This window comes from Heterocephalus glaber, unplaced genomic scaffold (assembly GCF_053883595.1).
Source record: "Heterocephalus glaber isolate CG9 unplaced genomic scaffold, H.glaber_assembly_v1.0 deba00000937, whole genome shotgun sequence".
NCBI classification, from domain to species: Eukaryota; Metazoa; Chordata; class Mammalia; order Rodentia; family Bathyergidae; genus Heterocephalus; species Heterocephalus glaber.
The window spans coordinates 2,457,976-2,467,898 of NW_028258173.1; positions in this window are offsets into that span (position 1 = coordinate 2,457,976).

Sequence of the window (9,923 nt, forward strand, 5' to 3'; positions counted from 1 at the left end):
CTTTGGATTTCTGGAACACACCATAGAGTTAGTCATTTAAGTCTCAACACAAGACAATATTTAAACACACTAAATTTATCAGAAATATCAATAAATATTTTTGCTTTATTATAAAATGAGATTTAAGATGGTTGGAAGTACAAATCAAGAAAGACAGGGCCAGGGATTTAGCTCAGTGCTGCTGCTGCCTGCCTCAAAAGTGCAAGGTCCAAAGCTCAATCCCCAGTACCAAAAAAAAAAGGACAGGTGATTGATCACACATTTACAGTGATGAACTGTACATTTTATGGGCTGAGTAAAGCTGATTTTTCATCACAAACTTTCACAGGTGCACTCCACGCAGATATAAGGCAAAAACACAAAAGAAGAAGCTGTAATACAGGAAAGAAAGCATGACAAAATCAGTTTCTCATCTGGTAAGAGTGGAAAAATTTTCAGATATAAATACGTAAAGGCACAAAAATTAAGTAACTATAAAAAGATACAAAAAGAGTAACATGACTTCTGTTCCTCAAAGAATATCCTTCATGAAACTGACCTGCAAATTAAAAATTACAGGTGTTTTCATTCTCTGCCAGTGATAAATAACCAGAAGAGAAAATATCTTATGTAAAAACTATCCTTCCTACAAATATGAACATATACTATGAGCAACTAAATTACTGAAAGGCTTAAACAGGAAAGGGGAAAAAAGAAGGCAAAAAAGACAGGGAAAATACAAATGAATGTTAATTCAAATCAGTAAATTCATCCAATTTGAAAACATTTGGAGTTTGTTTGGGACAGGAATTACTGCTCCTGGTAGGTACTGCGGATGTTTTCACTTTGTATCCTGTACCTGACAAATATGCCCAGCATCTTGAGCAAGTACTGTACCATAGACCGCTACTGTACAAACACCATAAAGTTCCAAATCAAAATAAATTTTCCACTACATACTTATCATTTTTTCTTTTATGCTTGAGTACTAGACTGAATTAAGGGCCCTGCACCTGTTTTGGGTTTTTTTGGGGGGGGGGGGTACCGGAGATTGAACTTGGGTCCTTGCACTTGCAAGGCAGGTGGCAGAACCACTGAGCTAAATCCCTGGCCCAAGGGCCCTGCACTTGTTACACAAGTTACTTTAGACTGGAGACATAGCCCCAGTGATGTGACTTTATGCTGATCTGGCTCTTGCTCCATTGTCCAGCCTGGCCTTACCATTGCAATAAGCCTGCCTCAGTGTTCCAAGGCACTGAGACGAAAGGTGGGCAACACCACGCCTCACTGAAGTTTCATTTAACCAAGCACAGTAATTCTACATAACAGTGGTAATTAAGGAACCCCCATCTTAGCCAGGCATGGAGGCAAGTGTTTATCATCTCAACACTTCAGGAGGATGAAACAAAACCAAAAGTTTGCTGCAGCCTGGCCAACATAGTGAGACCTGGTCTCAAAATTTAAAAATATTAAAAGGTAGGGCCAGGGATTTAGCTCAGTGGTGCCATGCCTTGCATCGAAAGCACAAGGTCCTGAGTTTGATCCCCAGTGCCAAAAAAAAAAACACCCCAAAATATTAAAAGGTGTGGAGAATGTAGTTCAGAGAAAAAGTCCCAAGTTCAATTTTCTGTACAATAAAAACAATCACACCTAAAATCTGTTGTATCCTAGAGAAATCCCTTTCCATCACACTTAGATGATGATATCCATCAATTTTTTTAGCCACACAAGCTCAGAGTGTTTCCTAATTTCCATCTTTTCCTTAAAAACAATTAGGGATGAGTGTGTTGGCACACACCTCTAGTCTCAGTACTCGGAAGGAAAAGTCAGAAGGATTGGCACAAGTTGGGGGCAAACTTGGTTTGCACAGTAAGTTCACAGCCAGGTTGAACTACATAGAAGCACCTGGTCTCAACAAAAGAAAACAACTTGGTTAGGTTACCTGATTAGTAGAAGACGATGTATTTATCTAAATTTTACTAGATAAATTTTACAAGATAAATTTTTACTAAATTTATCTAAATTTTACTGAGTCTTCTCCTTCCTGCCTGTGACATTTGACCCATTCTCAGACTGAGGCAGCACAGGGTCCTTTACTGTCACACTAACAATCTGACCTCAGGGGATATTACCACCATCACCATTCCCTCTGCAGCTCCTTCTGGAGGTAATCCTTGGCAGGAACACTTTCTCCTTCCCTTTCTAATGAATTAACATCCCTTCCATCTCTCTCAGCATTCTAAACACTATGGGAAGGCCTCATTTAAGGGTTCTCTCAATTAGTAGAGCCTAAATCATAAATATGTTGGGTTTTTTTGCCATTGCTGTGTTTGTAACACAGGTGTTCATTCCATACTTGGCAAGCACTCTACCACTGAATTACATCACCAGCAATATTGAACATTTCTTTTTTCTTTTTCTTTCTTTCTTTTTTTTGGTACCACGATCTAACTTAGGACCTTGGGCTTGCCAGGCAATCACAGCGCCACTAAGCTACATTTCCAGCCCTTCTTTTTTTCTTTTTCTTTTCTTCTTCTGTTTTTTGAGGAGAGGGTTTGTTGAGTTTTGGGGTTTTAGCTTTTTTTGTGTTTTGTCTTCCTGTTGTTGTTTAACTCAAGGTCTCACTACGTACTTTAGGCCAAGCTTGAACTCACTAGGTATCCCAGGCTGGACTCCAACTCACAGGGAACTTGCTGCCTTGGCCTCCCAAGTGCTGGGATTACAGGAGTGCATCACCAAGCCTGGCCATCCTTTCTTCCAATTCTCTTGGCATGAATCATCACCTATTCTGAGTCTGACAATGTAGTCAAGTTTCGGGATAAAAGACGCAAGAGACCACTGGGAGGTAGAAGGATTTATCAAGCAGAAGGCATTTAGGTGGACTTGTGTTTAAAAGCAGCCGAAGCCTTGCACAAAGGAATTTTTCAGCTTATATACCTTTTCTGGAGCGGTGGGCAAGGAAAGGAAAAAAGAGTTTGTTTTTGTTTTTACTCAGTGACCGCTTTACAGTTTAGCTTTGAGAGCCAAATATCAGGAGTTTCAAGATGTCCTCAACTTTGTCTACAGCATCACAGTCGCCAAACTTAGCTGGGTCTTTTGAGGCAGACAGTTCCTCAAAGGTAACAGGACTTCACTTACTGGAATATAACTGTCTACCTTACTAGCACCAGGGGGAGGTCAGCCTTGAAAGAGGGCAGATTCCTGAGAAATCAGGTCATCACAGGACCCTGGCAGCAAAAGCCTTCCTGTTTACCTTACGGGTAGAGGAGTGGAGATCAGCAGCACACGGGGCTGCGGAGCTGCAAAAGCTAGGAGACTGCTGTCAGCAAGGAAAACTGACTTTCCCGTAAGTTCTGCTTTAGGCTCCTACTGCAATGTGGGCGATTTACTCTCATCACAGAGCAGCTCTGGCCTGAGGAGCTAAGTTGTGGCTGAGAGCCCGTCACAGGTATTTGTAACACTGAAGGCCGCAGGCCTGCTGGAGGGAAAAAGGACACCAGGGACCCCGCACGCCAGTGCCCCACTCCACTCCCCAGCGGAATCGGGGTCTCCCCACCAAGCCCTCTCCGCGCACAGGTGGAGACGCACGCGGCTGCTGGGTGCGGGCTGCGGCTGCCGAGACTGCGCTCCGGGCTGGCGGGGCGGCTGTGGAGACGGGGCACGCACAACAGTCCTGCGCGAGGCGGCCGGGAGGCTCGGAGCGCAGGCGGGAGCCCAGGAGCCGCTCCGGAGCCGCAGGGAGGCGCCGGCCGCCATTGCTGTGCCCACCGCGTCCGCCCAGACTGCACCCGACCCGCCGTCCTCGTCAGGGGCACCCGACCCACAACGTCACCATTGCGTGGCTGGAGGGTCTCCCCGGGTCCTTCGCACGCAGCCCGCAGCCGGCAGACATCCTAAAGCGAGACGGCCCAGCCAGCTGGAGCGGCTCTCAACTCTCCTCCGGGTCCGGATTTCGGAGGAGGAAACAGAGCCCGCCTCCCCGGGCCACCTGATTGGACAGTTCGTAAAGCCCCCTCCCCTTCGACGCTGATTGGCTCCTGCCCCACTGCCCGCCCCCTGAGCTGAGAGTGACAACAGAAGCCAACCAAGCCTTACCAGTGTGAGGGCAACTCAAATGGGAGATTGTAAACCAGATGCTTCTTGACCAGTTTGTCTCTCAGGATGCTGACCTGTCCTACCCTGCATTTAAGAACAGTTAACTTCTTCTTTTTTTTTTTTTTTGGGTAGTGGGGATCCAACTCGAGACCTTGCGCTTGCGAGGCAGGCGCCGGAACCATTGACCAAAATCCCCGGCCCAAGAATAGTTTACTTCTGACTTTGCAGAGCTGAGTCTTTTTTGTTTTTAAGACAGGGTCTTTCTATGTAACTTAGTCTGTTCTTGAACTCACTGTTTAACTCAGGTTGGTCTTGAGCTCAAAAGTCAATGGGAGGACCAGGGATTTAGCTCAGTGTTTCTGGCGCCTGCCTGGCAAGCGCAAGGTCCGGAATTCGATCCCGGGTACCAAAAAAAAAAAAAAAAAAAAAAGTCAGTGGGAAACTACAGCAACCACATCCAGGCAAAATGACAAATGCTCCAGAACCTTCAGGAATGAAGGTTTGAGTCACCCCACCAGGGAAAGAAGACCTGCCGAGGTGCTGCTGAAGGCCATGGGAATACAAAATGGGTGGTAAAAGAAGGAAGTACTAAATACCAGCTACAACCCTGTGATCAGCTACAGAAAGGATATTTATAATTGTAGTAGTTCTCTCCTAATATCGTTCCAATTAAATATAGTGTTGATGGACTTAACTTTGGTTCTTAAGTATTGTTAAACCTTAAGAAGTATTAGGAGTTAGCATCACCCAAAGAAAACTTGCCTTCTATTCTGGGGAGAGAATTAATGCATTTCCATTTGTATGCACGATAATTATAATATTTTAGGTGTAATTATGCCTTTTTTGTGTGTCTGGAGACTGTGGTGTAAAGTCTGGTTGTCAAGTTGATAGTTGTGCTAATTAACTGTGTCAATTTGAGTAAGAAATGCCCAACTAAATGGCATCAGCATAGTTCTGTGTATGGCTGAGGGATTTACTGAAGACAGAAGACCCACTGAAGAGAATCTTTTCATCTGAGCATTATAAAAGTTAAACAAAGAAGGATGATTCACATCTCTTCTTTTGAATCTTTGCTAGTCTTCACCTTCCCCTGGGCTGTTGTCTCCTGGCTGCCTTCACAGACCCTTCAGTCTCCAGTACTGACTCTACAGCATCCAATGCAGACCTTTCAGCCTCCCTATATAGACTTGCCCAGGACAGTACAGTGAGCCCCAGGTCTGCGACTGGATCACAGCTGTAGCTCTCCAGTGGGCAGGCAGTGCTCTGCCACACCTAACTTGTGGGCAGCTATTGTAAGCCAAGCTTGTCAATTCTTATACATTTGTGACTGTGCATTAAATCTTTTTCTCTAGTAAGCACTAACTAATACAGCCACCATATCCAGATCTCTCATGACCATTTTTGACCATATTTTAAAAGCTTTGAATTACCACAAAGAATGAACATTTTAGCAATTTTCAGAATGAATTATGTAGGCATCTTATATGTTTATGAAAATGACAAGGAGGCCTTGTTTCATTTATTAACAGTAAAATTAAATTTTATCATCTCCAAACATATCCTGTAATTTAAAATAATAAAGCATTTCTGAAGATAAATTAAAACAAATATTTAAATTTGTGGTTTAAAAACCTAATTCCATGGGGCTGGGGATTTAGCTCAGTGGTTTCGCCGCCTGCTGCACAAGCACTAGGACCCAAGTTCGATCCCCGGTACCAAAAGAAAAAGAAAAAAAAAAGAAAAAATAAAAACCTAATTCCAAAGTATATATCATAATAAAAAAAAACAAAAAAACAAATTTGTAGTCTGCTTTATTCTAAAAGCAGGCATTTAGATAATTATGTATTTTTGGTAAGCATGTGTTGCTGTTACATAAGACATTTTGTCATCTTTTTCAATTCGGTTAACTTTCTTTTAACCAGGGATTGAACTCACAACCTTGCGTTTGCAAGGCAGTTGCCGGAACCACTGAGCTAAATCCCAGGCCCTCCGTTAACTTTCTTGATGAGTGTCTTCCAGAGCTTTTCTATAGCTGTGACATATAACCTGATCCCTATGAGTTAAATGATGGAAGATTTGATCTGGCTTATGGCTTCAGAGACTTCAGTCCATGTTCAGCTGACACCAAGTCAGAAACAGGATGGCAGAAGGCCATGGTGGGGAAAAGCTGTTAACTTCCCAGTGGCTGGAAAGCAGCCACAGTGGAGGAGCCACGGAGACACAGGACCAGATATATTCCATGTGTTCAGGTCTGCATGGCACATCCAGACATCCATGGGTGTAATTTACTGGTCACGTAAGTAGCTCTCAATTAAATCAAGTTGAGAAAATTAATTTTCACAGGGACACAATGGCCAATTTTTCTCAGAAATGTACATTCATGGGCCAGGGATTTAGCGCAGTGGTGCTGATACGGAAAAGTTTTAGATAACTTAATAGATTGAATATTAAAGTAATTGTAGAAGCAAAATAAGTAATGTGTTCTTTTAAGATTTGCTTTTCCCGTAACTCCTTGTTTAAGGTGAGGATTATCTGACTCTAACCCGAAACTTCATTAACCTAACAAAGTTACCATGCCAGGGTGAATTTACAATGTGTGTGGCCTGTCTTGTGTCTATGACTTGTAAATAGGAACTGGAATTGTATTTACACATCAAAGACCACTAGAGGGCCGGGGATTTAGCTCTGTGGTTCCGGTGCCTGCCTTGCAAGCGCAAGGTCCCAAGTTCAATCCCTGGTACCAAAAAAAAAAAGAAAAGAAATGTACATTCATTACATGTCTCTTCTGTGGGAATAAAAGTACATGTTTTCCTTTCTAAGTTGTCAGACTCATCACCAAAGCAGCACTTAGGAACTCCAAAGTAGCAACTGGAGAGAATGAGAGAGAAGAGCCACTTGGAGGTCATTTTGTCTATCTGCTTTTCCAGGAAACCAAAACTCTAATTATTAGCATGGCTCTTCACAATATATGCTCTTCACATTTGCAAAGGGAGTTCTTAAATTCCATTATTACTTTAGAAAATTCCTCGAGCAGTTATCATTTTTAGGGGGTGTTTGTCTTGAGTTCAGTGCTCAAAATGACTAATGTAGTCCCTGCTGTGCCTGAACTCATAGTGTGGACTAGAAATTAAATGTTCAAAAGTAAATACAGGTGAAAGAGAATGCTGAGGGATAAAAGAGACAGGACAGAGTAATAGGAGTCAGGATGATTTATTCAGTGCATCTTGACTCAGTTGGACTCCTGTCCAAAAGACAGAGTAAGGGACAAGGAAATGTTTTAGTTTTTATACATTTAGTCAAAGGGGATGGTCTTTTTCGTGATTTAGCAAGGGGTTTACAGAAACAGGACAAGGACAGACAGTTTTGTAACTTAGCCTTGAAAGAAGCAGAGCCTGTGAATCTTGTGAGAAGAAGATGACATAAACGTGGTTTACAGGAAATGGTTGCCAATTTTATCTGTACCAGAACGAGTAGTTACAGTTATGGGGGGCGGGGAAGGTGACCCAAGGTGGGGCAGAACTGTCTAAGGCTGGGAAAAACTTGTTTTTCTTCAAGAACAGAAGAAGCCATAGTGCAATACTGAAGAGTGACGTAATGGAAATGTTTGGGGAGACACTAGTTATGTGGATGTATAGTTATGTTAAGGGAAACACAAAGGGGCAAGCCCAGAAGCAGCATGCTCATGGAATACACATGGTGCAGAAACTTAGAGGCAGAAGATAAGTTCTGCAGAGATGAGTTTAGAAAGGTAGGTAGCAGGTTGTAGAGAACACATAAGAAGGGGAAATAAAGAAATAATGAGTAAAGGCCCAGACACAGAGCCTGACAAATTCCATCTTGCTGTGTGAAAAAGTTATCCTAAACTTAGTAGCTTACAACAAAGAGTTGTATTGAAGTGGACAACTAACAATAATGAGCTAAAAAAATAGAAAGTAATGAAGATGAGCAGGATGTTGCTAAATGTCTAGTTATTATCCTTGATAATGAATGTATCATGGGCTTCACAAAGATCTAAATATAATAATGTGGAGGAGTCAGTGGCACATGATTGTGCAGACTAGAGTTCTCTCTGAGATATCTTTTTTTTTTTGTACCAGGGATCAAACTCGGGTCTTTGCACTTGCGAGGCAGGTGGCAGAACCTCTGAGCTAAATCCCTGGCCCTCTCTGAGATACCTTTATGAGCCACAAACAACAAAACATTTTGGAGCAAGCAATTTCTCATGTGGTTTGCACACTAATGATCTGGATACTTCAATGGAGTTTTCTACATCTTGTGAAAAATTCGAAGTATCATTATGTTATGGCATGTGTTTAAATGTCTCCCCAAAGCCTCATGTAAATGAGATGGGGCTATTTCAGAGGTGGCTGTATCTAGGGTGCGTGATTGATTCATGGTGCAATGCTAGGCCTGAGGGAACTAAGATGTGAGTGCTACCTACCCTAAGTAGTCTGAATAGAATAAAAGGGGCAGGAAGATGCTGTTAAGATCTGTGTTGCTTTTGCTGTCTTCTGCCATGTGCCACTCTGCCTTGGAGCCAGACAGTTATGGACTGAAACCTCTATAAATTTGAGTTAAATAAACCCTTTCCCCTTTAACTTTGGATATTGGGTATTTTGTCTCTGCAACGAGAGAAAAGTAACAGAATTTGGTACCAGAGAAGTGGGTTCATTGCTATGACATTACCTGGCCATGTCACTCAAGAGGATTTGGAACTGGCTTGTGGGAAGGGGAAGGGTTAGTAAAGATTCAGAGATAGCAGCTGAAAAAGTAGAGCTGCAACACCTTAGGCTGCATTGTATGGCCGATTCTAGTCAGGGCTCAGAAGACCAGAAAGCCAGAAAAGACCAGCCCAGGAGGTTTCTGTTGAGAAGGACTGCATTGGCTGTTGGACACCAGACCTTGGCAGAAAATTTGTCTGCATTTTGCTCATGTCCATTGACTTTGCCTGAGACTGAGATTAAGGGCAGCAGCCTAATGAATCTAGCAGAAGAAATGTCAAGGCAGTCTAATCTTGAGGCAGTGGTATGGCTAATGTTGGGGGCTTTTAGCCAGGTTTATGTTGAGAATCAACAGCAAAGGCCAGTAGATTTAAAATGCTTTGAGCGTGGCCAGAAAGGAAGCTCCAGTAAAGTTGCAGCCTCTAAAGACAGAACAGAGGCGATCTTGATAGCTGAATAGAAACAGAAAAATAGAAAGGATAGCCTGAGGGCATCACAAGAAGCAGCAGGACCAAATTGCAAAAGTGAAGGACTTTCTTTGAGAAGGGATCGCTAGAGCACCATGTTCTAGAATGGTGGTTTCCTGGATAATTTATTCCCCAGAATTGGGTTCAGAGTGCTCAGTGATCCAGGCATGTGATCCCTACAGCCAAGAGAGAGGGACGACTGACCGCTGCTCCAGCAGGAAGGAGAACTTGGCATCATGCATGTGGCACTAGTTTTAGGTGCATATAGAATTCAAGAGTTGAGAGGTCAGGAAGGCTTCCACCCAGATTTCAGAAGGCCTGGGAGGCCAGGCAGGGTGTCTCTGAGAAGGCAGCGTGTGAAGCTGTGAGTGTGAAGCCAAAGGTACATTGGAGACCACAGTATTTTGGAGAAGCCAGGACCTTGGATCATCTGAGGAAAACTGCAAGGAGGGAGCAGAGCCAGCCCCGGACAGAGGCCATGGGAAATATAACCATTGCCGTGCCATAGGGGCTGAGCCGCCCAAGCCCTTTGGAGTTCACATCTTGCCACAGATTGCCCGCGATGCTGGAAGTAGAACCGCGGGCTTTCATTGGGGGGGGGGGCGGGGGGGGCTTTCATGTTTGCCCTGCTGGATTTTGGACTTGCTTTGGTCCCATTCCT